Source organism: Prionailurus viverrinus, chromosome D1 (genome assembly GCF_022837055.1).
Source record: "Prionailurus viverrinus isolate Anna chromosome D1, UM_Priviv_1.0, whole genome shotgun sequence".
NCBI lineage: Eukaryota > Metazoa > Chordata > Mammalia > Carnivora > Felidae > Prionailurus > Prionailurus viverrinus.
The window spans coordinates 103459120-103471987 of NC_062570.1; the positions used below are offsets into that span (position 1 = coordinate 103459120).

The following is a 12868-nucleotide window of genomic DNA, read 5'->3' on the forward strand; positions in this document are numbered from 1 at the left end:
TCTGTCAACCATCGACAGTCATAACATCTCAGAATATGGAACGTCCTGCAAAGAGTAAGAACTACATGCATATATATTTCTATGTATGCATGTGTACATATATTTATGCATGTGTTAATGTACATGTATAAAATATACCATTTCATTTAAATTCATTCTGAGGTAAGTAGAATTTTGATTATTCCCACTTTACCATTAAGACACCTGAGGATATGAGAAGGTATATAATTTGGCTGATCTTTTTAAAGAAAGCAGTTGATGTTATTCCATAGATATCACTAAACTCCCCATTGACGGAAATTTTGATACTAAAATCCCAGCCTCAGCTCACTGCTTTAGAAGTAATGTTCAAATCATCTATTTTGGTGCTCAAATAACTCATAGTAGGTACAGCGCCCCGTGGATTTTGCATTAATTATACTTCTTACTAAAAAAACAATACACGCAACATAGAAGCTTACCTTGCTGGCGGAAAAGAAGAGACAGGCAATCCTGAATAGTGAGTCTGAAATCAGACTTTTTGCTATGAAATAATGCATATATACTGTTGTAGATGTTCTTTATCAGGTACTAGTGAAAATTCCAAGACTTCTAAGACAGGTAAAATTGGAGGAAAGATCCCAACATGGAGTCACAAACATGATCCAAGTCCTAAACCCACCCTTAGTTCTGACTATGCTTTTGGAGCAGCCACTTGTCTTCTCCCTATTTGTAAAATAAAGGATAAAATCATCTCTCCCACATAATTCACAGAATTGTGTCGTGATGAGCAAAGGAGGGAAGCTCTAGAAAACACCTTGCTGAGGGGTTCTCACCTGGAACTCAATCAATATCATTTCCATGAGGAGATGTTTTCCCTGGCCACGATCGCAGGCTGGAAACAAATTCTCAGGTCCAAGGTCAGGGAGGAAGGTCTGCATGTACCAGCAACGATAGCAGTCAGCTGAATAAATGATGGCCAGAGGGGCGTGGCACATGGCCTGGGGTCTCTGAAATGATGTCATGTTGAGTCTTACTGGGATTTCAGGGGCTATCTCATGGAATCAGGAGGGAGTGAGATAGACACGGAGTTCTCCGTGTATGTCCCCCAGGAGGGCATCTGTAGCTCTCATCCACCTTCTTAGGGAGAAGCAATTAAACAGCCTGTGGGGACCTAGCTGGATCTGATCAGGGTGCACACATGGTTTTGTGTCACATGTTCTTATATTTCATCCCTTCTCCTACCTGCTGTCCCTGGAAACCACGTTGCGGCTTTTGTCCATGTAATTTTGCCTTTGCAATAATGTCCTGTAAGTTGAGTCCTAGTGTGTGTAGCCTTTGTGTCTGGATTCCTTCACGTAAGATGTATCTGAGATTCATCCATATTGTTGCCTATATTAATTTCCTAAGACTGCTCTTAAAAAGTACCACAAAGAAGGTGGCATTAACAGAAATGTATCATCTCACATTTCTGATGCTAGAAATCTGAGGTCCATTTGTCGATGGGGTTGGTTCCGTTGGTTGCTTGTGAATTCGGTAAGGGAGAAATTGTCTCATATCTGTCTCCGAGCATCAGGGTGATGTGCTGGTGTTCGTTTGCATTCCTTGGTCTGCTGACCATTCTGACCTCTGTCTTCCTCTTCACACGGTGTTATTGCCTTGTGATTGCATCTGTGTAAATTTTCCCTTTTTAAAGGGAGTCCTATTAGATTAGATTAATCCTATAAGATTTGGGGCCCACCCTACCCCAGTGGAACCTCATCTTAAATAAGTAAATCTGCAACAATCCTATTTCCAAATAATAACACACTTTGAAGTACTCAGGGTTGAGATTTCAACACACAAGACATCGAACTGGACTTTGCACTTCTCATAAGGGTGTTTCGTTACTTATAGTCTTAAATTTGTTTTTCTGTCAGGGAACGTGGATATTGATTTCCTATCCCTCTGTCCTGCTAATCTCACTCTCCAGTCATTTATTTATGTGGCTAATGACTTGCAGAACTAATTCAGCAAAGTGTATCTATTTCCCCTGAAGTATGCGGGTTCTGATGTCCTTGACCCTACCTTTTCCCCTATTTATCTTTTAGCCTGCCTGCCAATGGATTACTCTTGGGACTCATGCACCATTTCCACATAAAAAATTGTTCTTAAGTCTCCCGAATCAGGTAGACACCAATTTTCACATTTTACCATTGGATGTTTCTGTGTGTTGGATATGGCTTTCACAGTTCAGCGACATTATAATTTTGCCCTACGTTCATCCAGGGACTAGAAGTTTTCCTTCCTATGACTCTCCAGGGAGTGTAACCTTGGGAATGCACAACGTCTTCCAGATCAACAGGGATAAGCATGACTTTTTTCAGACACTACTCCTTTAGAGTTATACCTGGATTAGAGTAGTTTATTCTTCATCCAGTGTTTAGTCGAAGGTTGTGGTCAAGTGTGCTAAGGGTTCAAGGCTCTTTGCTTATGGATCACTGTGTGGTTTGGTAAAGCTTTTGCATTTTCTCCGCATCCTGCTTTTATGACTCTTAAGTGGATGCAATGTAAAGTATGTGTTCAGCCCTCAGGACCATTAGGCATGAGTATGATTTTAGGAGGACTTTTCTTGACTATCTCTTGCTCCTGTTCTCTCTTGAAATCTACTGGATGCTCTGCAATTTTATGTTTTTCTACCAGTATCATGAAATTTTCCAACCCTCTTTTAATTGCTTATCACCAAATGCTCTATGGTTTTCCATAATATTCTTAGGCTTGAACTTCTCACCTGCTCTAAATAAAGTCATTCACCTCAAGTAAAGCTTCAGAATTCTTGTCTTCATGGACTGCCTACTCTCTGGATAGAAACTCTGTGCCATTGTACTAGGACTGGAGGAAGAGACAGGATCCAGCTCTCCCAGAATGATACTCTTCTTCTTTAAGCAAGTGCTAGGGGGAAGACCATAGCCCTAGGTTTCTTGGCCTGTCCTTCCCAATGTGAAATCACTACCCAACAAACAAATTGAGGCAGAGGCCATTGGGTCCCTAAACTCTCAGCCTTCTGTATGTTGGGCAAAGCTTTTACCCTATTAACTGGATGGGAGATGACAGCCTCTGCCCCCCGCTCCCAGCCTCACTCATTGGGAATAATGCTTCTGCAATATGGACGTGGAGAGAATGAGAGATGCCTGTGTCCTGCCCTGCAGAGAATGATACTGTAGCCCACAATGGAACCTGGAGTTAGAAAGTACCCCTGCCTTCTTGGACACATTTTCCTGTAACATAACTTCTACTGCACAGAGCTGGGGAAGGTGATGGAAGTGGGTCATGGCCTAAATGCCACAATGCTGTTCTTAGGAGACTGAGCAGATCTCCTCAAGCACATGTTTCTCCATTTGCTGTATGTCCTTAAGACAAGTTCAAAGGATTTCAAATTGTTGGGGTTAAAAAAAATTTCCACCAGTGATGACGTTGTTTCACTGAAGAAAAGTTCTGTTGAGCCCTTTGTATGCCATCTAGAGAGCCCACTGTTTAAATTATTTCTCATAAACTTTTAATGTTGGAATTGTTTTGGATTTGCACAAAAGTTTCACAGGTAGCACCAAGAACTCCTGGATATCCACTCACCTAGTTTCCCTCAAAACTTTTCACCTAAAGTTTTATTATCTTACATTATCATGTTGCATTTTTCAAGGCAAAGAATCCAACATTGGTACTTTACTGTTAAGTGAAGTCCAGAGATTATTCAAACTTTATTACTTTTTCCCATAATGTCTTTTCTTTCTCCCCTTTGGTCAGGATCCAATCTTGGATACCACATAAACAAGTAAAAATCATTGTAATTTTAAACCACAATCTATTAGTCACCAACAATATGTCAGTCATAGTCTTTCCTTCTTTCTTCCTTTCTTTATAGTATTGTTAGTAGTTTTGGGTTTTTTTTTTTTTAATTTTTTTTTCAACGTTTTTTTTTTTTTATTTATTTTTTGGGACAGAGAGAGACAGAGCATGAACGGGGGAGGGGAAGAGAGAGAGGGAGACACAGAATCGGAAACAGGCTCCAGGCTCTGAGCCATCGGCCCAGAGCCCGACGCGGGGCTCGAACTCACGGACTGCGAGATCGTGACCTGGTTGAAGTCGGACGCTTAACCGACTGCGCCACCCAGGCGCCCCAGTAGTTTTGGGTTTTTATTTACATTCCAGTTGGTTAACATATAGCGTAATACTAGATTCAGGAGTAGAATTTAGAGATTCATCACTTCTATATAACACCCAGTGCTCATCACAAGTTCCCTTAATACCCATCACCCATTTAACCCATTCCCTGCCCCCCTCCAGCAATCCTCAGCTTGTTATCTTTAGTTAAGAGTCTGTTTTATGGTTTGCCTCTCTCTTTTTCCCCGTTATGTTCATGTTTTGCTTCTTAAGTTCCACATATGAGAGAAATCATATGGTATTTGTCCTTCTCTGACTGACTTATATTGCTTAGCATAATACTCTCTAGCTCCATCCATGTCATTGCCAATGGCAAAATTTCATTCTTTTCTGTGGCTGAATAATATTCCATGGTATTATAAACACCACAACTTCTTTATCCATTCATCAGTCAATGGACATTCGGGCTCTTTCCATAATTTGGCTATTGTTGATAGCACTGCTATAAACATCAGCATCCATGTGTCCTTTAAAATCACAGGCATTATTAAGTTAAGAGAGAAAGATACAGGAGTAAGGAGGAAAATAAATAAAATAATCTAGAGAGTTATATCTAGAAAATAATTTGGGGTGTGTTGACTAGAATATGGGAGCGAATTGATAAGAAACATCCAGGTTTTTTAAGGAGCTGCATCTCTAAGAAGGTTATACCTTCATTGAAAAAGTCTTAAACCACCTGTGGAAATTAAAAAATTGCATGGGTGGAAGTAAGTCTGCCAAATGATGTTCCTCAAGGAGAACAGACCCTTCAAAATCACTTCACAAGTTGTAAATAAAGAATAATGGGTAAGAAAACAATTTCAAAAAAAAACTGAATGAGGTTCTAAGAAAAAGAATGGCAAATAGAGTTCATCACAAAAATAAGAATCAAGATATAATTAAGAATTATCTATCATCCTCATGGTGGAAGGGCCTTTGTCAACTCAGCAAAATTCTGGAATTAACTTTGTCTTCCTTTGTTCACTTTTATGAATGAGTTGGTGGCTTTTTCCTTATTATCTTTACCCTAGTTCAATATTATATATTGGATGTGTATACAGGATGAGCTAACTTTTCTTCTTAGTTCATAAGCTATTGGATTGAAAGGACCCACACTTGCAGTGGATGGAGACGATAAATTTATCCCTTAGATACACGGAGCTTCTAGAAGTCGTTATAATCACTAGAATTTCAGCTGCTTCCTCCCAGGAATTTTGATTGGAACTCTAAAAAGTCTTTATGGGGGTGCCTGGGTGGCTCAGTCAGTTAAGCATCTGACTCTTGATTTTGGCTTAGGTCATGATCTCGTGGGTAGTGAGTTTGAGCCCCACATCAGACTCTGTGCTGACAGTGTGGAGCCTGCTTGGGATCCTCTCTCTCCCTCTCTTTCTGCCTTTCTCCTGCTTGTGCTCTCTCTCTCTCTCCCTCAAAATAAGTAAACACTAAAAATATACAAAAACTAAAATAAAAAGTCTTCTGTCCTTAATGTCTTCAGAAGTTTCCAGAGCAGTCCCCTAGCACCTCACTCCTTGACCTTCTAAAGACAGCTATATCTTGTGAGTGATATTGTCTTTGTGCCTGAAACAGACTTCCTTCCTCCAGTAGTTATTTGCTTTTTTTGTATAATGAGACCACAGAGGATTTTATTCGACCTCTTTATTCTACCAAGAGTTTGTCCCAATTCTCCAGCCTCTCCAGTAACCCCAACTTCAAATACTACCAGTGAGGTAAGAGGACCCTCCTTTACCACAGCTGTACAAGCATCTGTTATTATCTGTTTACTCAATGGCAGCCATACAAATGTGTGTGAACTGGTGTCTCCTTCTGGTTTTAGTATTTATGGTTATTGATATTTTGTATCTTTTCATGTGCTTCTTAGCACTCATACACTTTCTTTGTTAACACATCTCTTCAAACCTTTCCCCCGCTTTTTAATCGAAATGTTTGTTTTCTCATAATTGAGTTGCAAGATGTCTACAGTCTCAAAATGAACTTTTAAATCAGCTATTGTATTTGCAAACACTTTCTTCCAATTTGTGATTTATCTTTTTAAAAATTGTATTCATGGCATTGCTTGATATGGAAAAACAATTGAATTTTGATGCAGTTAAAATTTGGACTCCAAAATTACAGCTTCTTCCTTTTTTATAACTTTCATCTTGTTTATTGCTATTCTTTATTAGATGAATCACTGGCATCATATCTTCCTCTCCTTGTTTTCTTCAGTTCTTTGAATACATCTGACCTCCCTCAGAGAGTTTCTATTGACTGTTCTCCCCTTTGTTTGGACCACATTTTTCTCCTTATTTTCATGCCTTACCATTTTTTTTTTTTGGCTGAAAAAAATGGGCCCTTCAGATCACATAGTATAGAAACTTTGAATGCTGACCATCCCCAGAGTTGTTGTTTGATACTCATTCTTGTTTCATTGATCGAACTACACTGATTTTAGAGTCTGTTTCCCTTCTGTGTGTAGCCTTTGAAGTTTCAACCCAATCTTTTCAACTCTTGCTCTTATTTATAAGCCTGTGCTCTTAAGGGTAGCCACTGTATCAGTGGTCAGCGAATGATGTGCCGAAAGTTTTTCTTAGACCCATTTTGAAGGAAGGTTCTGGGAATGGTTTGGGGAACGTATTCAAAGTTTGGGCAGTTGACAAATCTTCCCTGGTTTTTGCTTTCTTCTTGGCGGGGAACCATAAGATGAGCCACGAATAAGTAACTGGCATCAGCTCTGTTTTTACCTGCATACTACATGTGCATACCCAGAAATATGTCAGAGCTTTTCAAAGCCCCTGTATCATTTCCTGAATATCCCTTTTTAATGTTTGACTTGTCCCTTATTTTCCCCAAACAGTATCACAGCTCTTGGCAGCTGTGATTGGCCCTTCTGCAATAGTTCTGCCACATACTGTTGTGGGGCTAATGGACTTCTCTTGCTCCATAACCAACATAATTTCTCACAGCCTTAGAATCTTCATTCAGGCTCTTTGTTCTGTCAGGAATACTCTACCTTGGGGTTGACAGTACTAAGGTTTGGCAATGACATGAGGAAATTGAGATTATCATGGACTACCAATGGAAATACAAAATGGCGCATTACTCAAAAAAATTGTTTGGCTGGGCGCCTGGGTGGCTCAGCAGATTAAGCGTCTGAGTTCTGCTCAGGCATGATCTCATGGTTCATGGGCTTGAGCCCCATGCTAGACTTTGTGCTGACTGCTCAGAACCTGGATCCTGCTTCAGATTCTGTGTCTCTCTCTTTCGCTCTCTGCCCCTCCCTGACTTGTGTGCTCTCCCTCCCCCCACCCCCGCACTTTCTCTCTCTGTCAAAAATAAAAATAAACTTAAAAAAATCATTTGGCAATGTCTGATAAGGTTAAACATAAATCTACCATATCTGCTAACAATCTTACTTCAAGGTATTTACTCAAACCTATGTTTATACAATAGTTCTGTATGCAAAGGTTTATAGCTGATGTAACTGTAATCAATACAATCTAGAAATAAACGTGTGGTTAGGTCCACATAATAGAATACTACTCGACAATAAAAAGGAACAAACCACTGATACGTGCAAGAAGTGGATGAATCTCATATACACCTTATGCTGAGTGAAACAAGCCAGACTCAACAAATTAGATAGTGTATGACCTCATTTATATGACATTTCTTCCAGAGGAAAAGTCTCAAGAACAAAATCAGTTTCAGGATCTGAGGGCAGCAGGAGGGCTTCACCAAAAAGGAACACAGGGACTTTGGAGGACAGATGGTACTAGTCTTTGTTTTGATTGTGTTGGTGGCTCACGATCATACGCATTTAACCAACTTTCAGGACTATACACTAAAATGCATGAAATTTGCTGTAAGTGAATTATGCCTAAACTGAAAACGAGGAAGACATGGCAAAAAAAAAAAAAATAATGTAAATGCATCTGTATGTTCACTCAACACATTAAGCTAGGTATTCGCAGATGGTTTAATTGCCTCTCCCTTAAGTAGTAGGAGAAAGTCCTAGAGCTGCCCTCACAAGGGCCTGTTCCCCTGAGATCTCCAGGTTTCTGGTTCTTATTCATTATTATCTTTTAGAATCCCAACATGGTTCTTCTGCCTGACATCATTTTGAAAGGAACAGATTATATACCAAGGCATCTGGGTAATTTATTTACTCGTGTGAATGCGAACGGTTGTTAGTACACATGCTGATCTTCCCCCAAATTGTGGAATTTCTGTGAGTCTGCAACCATCGTCAGGAAAACCCCTAGCATGAAAATTATATTGAATGCAGTCCAAGTGGTAACCCTTTACTGAGTTGTTTTATAGCCTTTTTATTTGCTATTCATAGCCACAGTCCTGCGAATCATGTCCATGTGTTAATAACACTCTATTTCACAAATAAAGAAACTAAGTTTGACATCAGATAAGGGACAACTCTAAGGGCACCTTTTGATTCGCTTCTGGGAGGGAGCTTTGTTGATGGGATTGCTACATTCTTCCCCCACAGAGTTTCGGATCAATTACTAAACATTCAGGATTTCCATCGCCTGTTTTCAAGGACCAGGTAAGTAACCTTTTGTATTTCACACACATTTTTAGTGAGAAGTGTAGTACATGTAAAAGTAGTAATGAAGCTGATGTTATGAGTTATTTGAGCTCAAAATAGAATACCATGAACATCTTTTCTGAAACGCTTGGGACTTTATGTCCAATTAAAAACCACTTCCGTTAGCAGGAAGCTCAGTGGCACTTATGAAACGTTGTTATGTTCCTAAAGAGGATGGACAAAGACGGAAGGTGGATGATGCTCTGATTGAACAGGAGGTAATTTCCTCCCATTTTCTATCTTTTCCTGTCATTGTAGGGGAGGCTCACAAGCAAAGTTTGATTGGACAGTTCTTTAGATGCCAGAAGGATCTTCATGACATTATTTAGATCTGTACTCCACTTTAATATTCTTTACCCCCGAAGCTTACCCTTTTCCTGACGTCTAGAAAAGTCGACAGAGCAGTCATTCAGTGCGTAGGTTGTAAAATAGATCATAGATACATTTGATTCTCAGAGCTGCTTCCTCTTAGACATGTAATTTTAGGAAGTAACTTCTCAAATCCTCTTTTCTTATATGTAAAATAGGGATACTAGTGCCGACTGACGTTTAATGTTATGAAGATTAAAGTGAAACATATCTATATCTGAATATGTCATTCCTTTATTAGTGGTCATAGAATGCAGCACATTCTATTTGCTTTAAAAGTCGTAGGTTATATTATCATGTATGTTAGAAATTTATAAACACACAAGTGCCTTTAGGGACAGGAATGTAAAGTGAAGTTGCAAAATGGCCAGGAGGAAATAGAAGGTAGAGAGGAGATAGAGAAAGTAGTTACCAGAGAATGGACATGCTACCAAAAGCTCCAAGGTCAAATTAAAAATTAAAAAGCAAAACCATGGAGCTGACTACATAACAGATCTGCAGACTAGAATGAAATTCCTGGTCCATGACCCTTCAACTCTCCATCTCTGTGACTGTACAAGAGGCTGGGGGCTACCAGACTTCACACTGCCTCCACATCGTGAAGCCCTGCATCCCACCCCCACCTGTCCTTAACCAAGATGGAGACCATCGTTCCATCCTAGTAATAATGTAGTAACTCATCAGGATTGTGATGAATGCCCACATTGTGCTTTTTTAAAAATGAATTACCTCATTTAGATTTTGTAAAAAATCCCTTTTAAATCATTCCATTACCATCCTTATTTATTTATTTTTTTAAGGGGCCTCCACGCCCAGCGTGGCTTGAAGTCACCATCCTGAGATCAAGACCTGAGCTGAGAAAAAGAGCTGGAGGCTTAACCAACTGAACCACGCAGGTGCCCTGCCATCTTCATTTTATAAAGAAAATGAGGCTCAAGGAAGTTATGTTAGGACCAATGTCTCCTTGGTTGAAAATGGTAGGGCTGCTCTCTGAATGCTTATGAACATCTTCTCAGAGCCCAAGCTCTAACACCCAATGCCATACCTTCTTCAGAATTGAATTGAACTGCAATTCCTGGTTGTACATGCCTCTACTGTAGTTGTGCTGTTATCCCAGTACATCTAGTTTGTATATACATAGCTATTCTACTGAATACCTACAAGTACTGAGTTTGGCCTAATGTACACAATGAATAAATGTGAACTCAGCTAAAATAAATTCAATTAAACTTCAGTTAAGAGCCTGGATCTAGGCTGGGGCGCTTGCGTGGCGCAGTCGGTTAAGCATCCGACTTCAGCCAGGTCATGATCTCGCGGTCCGTGAGTTCGAGCCCCGCGTCAGGCTCTGGGCTGATGGCTCGGAGCCTGGAGGCTGTTTCTGATTCTGTGTCTCCCTCTCTCTCTGCCCCTCCCCAGTTCATGCTCTGTCTCTCTCTGTCCCAAAAATAAATAAACGTTGAAAAAAAAAAAAAAAGAGCCTGGGTCTAGGAAATCACTTTGCCTGGGTCCAAGGCTTGACTCTATTGGTTGATACTGATGTAGACTTGCACAAACACTTAGTCATTTGTGGGTTGTGGAGAGGATCAAGCATATGTCAACATTAGACATAAGTGTGTACTTGATGTGAGCACTGTATAAACTTTAGCTGTCAATAAACTCAGGAAATCTGACTTAGGAAATGTAGGTACAGCAAATATGTGACCTTGGATAAATCATAATCTCTTTCTGCGCCTCTCTTTGTGCATTGGCACAAGTAAGAAGTTGGCTATGGGACTTGTAAGGATCTTTTGGCTTTAACAGTATGTAACCATATAGATCATTTATCTAAGCCCTAAGTTTTTTGTTCAAATCTATGCTTTATATCAGAGAATCATGAAGAATAAATTATTGCCATAATTAAATGGTGAAATAAATGAGGTATTTATATATTTAAATTTCAGTGCAGGGGGGCCTGGGTGGCTCAGTTGGTTAAGCATCTGACTTGGTTTCAGCTCAGGTCATGATCTCACAGTTTTCTGAGTTTGAGCCCTGTGTAGGGCTTTGTGCTGGCAGCCTAGAGCCTGCTTGGGATTCTCTTTCCTTGTCTCTCTGCCTCTTTCCCCGCTTGTGCTGTTTCTGTCTCTCTCAAATAAATAAACATACTTATGAATAAATAAATAAATAAATAAGTAAATTTAAGTACCATTTATTTTCTGCTTACCAAACATTCCTTTCTTTCTCATTACTACAAAGAATTTAGTAATTCCCATGGACACTAATACAGAAGTGACAGATTTCATCCTGATGGATCTGACCAATACTCTAGAACTTTAAATTCCACTTTTTATTGTGTTCACCCCTCATTTACTTCATCAGTGTTTGGGGGAACCTGGGGATGATCATACTGATCCTACTGGACTCCCATTTCCACTCTCTCATGTACTTTTTCCTCAGTAACCTGTCTCTGGTGGACTTTGGTTGCTCTACAGCTGTCATTCCCAGGGTCATGGCTGGATTCCTTATAGGAGACCAGGTCATCTCCTATAATGCGTGTGCTGCTCAAACGTTCTCTTCTGCAGCCTTTGCAACTGTGGAACGTTATCTCTTATCCTCAGCGGCCCATGACCTCTACGCAGCAGTGTGAAGCCCCTCCATCCCACCACCACCATGACGATGAGTGTGTGTGCTCTTCTGGCCATGGGTTGCTACATCTGTAGTCTCCTGAATGCATCCATTCAGGTTGGGAATACGTTCAGTCTTTCTTTCTGTCAGTCCAATGTGGTCCATCACTTTTTCCTGTGATATTCCAGCAGTCATGGCTCTCTCTTGCTTTGATAAACACATTAGTAAGGTGGTTCTTGTGTATGTGTCCAGCTTTAATATCTTTTTTGCTCTTCTCGTTATAATCCTATCCTATCTATTCATATTTATAACCAGCTTGAAGATGCAGTCAGCTCAGGGGCACCAAAAGGCTTTGTCCACCTGCACTTCCCACCTCACTACAGTCTCCATCTTCTATGGGACAGTCATCTTTATGTATTTACAGCCCAGTTCCAGCCATTCCATGGACACAGACAAAACGGCATCCGTGTTCTACACTGTGCTCATCCCCATGCTGAACCCTGTGGTCTACAGCCTGAGGAACAAAGAGGTCAAGAACACTTTCAAGAAAGTTTTGGAAAAAGCAAAATCATCTCTCGTCCTGGGATTTTAATATTATATTATGCACAATAATCTAGTTTCATTTCTCTCGGTTTATCCCATTCATATTTTTAAAAAAAAATTTTTTTTTTCAACGTTTATTTATTTTTGGGACAGAGAGAGACAGAGCATGAACGGGGGAGGGGCAGAGAGAGAGGGAGACACAGAATCGGAAACAGGCTCCAGGCACCGAGCCATCAGCCCAGAGCCTGACGCGGGGCTCGAACTCACGGACCGCGAGATCGTGACCTGGCTGAAGTCAGACGCTTAACCGACTGCGCCACCCAGGCGCCCCTATCCCATTCATATTTTTAAGACTTACCCTGCATTTAATTCCTCAAGTTATATCCCTAACACTTGAAAAGCCTGCTGTCTTGTAAAAATAAAGCATGTCTAAAATATAATACTTGAACTAGTATGGCTCAAAGAAAGCCATGAAAATCCAGGGGTCTTGCTTCTCAAAACACTTACTAATGGCATTTGTTTTATTCGCTTGTTCCACATGCATTTTCTCTACCACGTGCCTGTGTAAACATACATGTAAATCAGTGGGAAAAATGAGTC

At 40.3% G+C, this 12868-nt stretch overlaps 1 pseudogene; it reads left to right on the forward strand.

Annotated features, from left to right (window-relative positions):
• Positions 1-11371: 11371 nt before the first annotated feature.
• Positions 11372-12317, forward strand: LOC125147002 (olfactory receptor 5B2-like; annotated as a pseudogene).
• Positions 12318-12868: the final 551 nt, after the last annotated feature.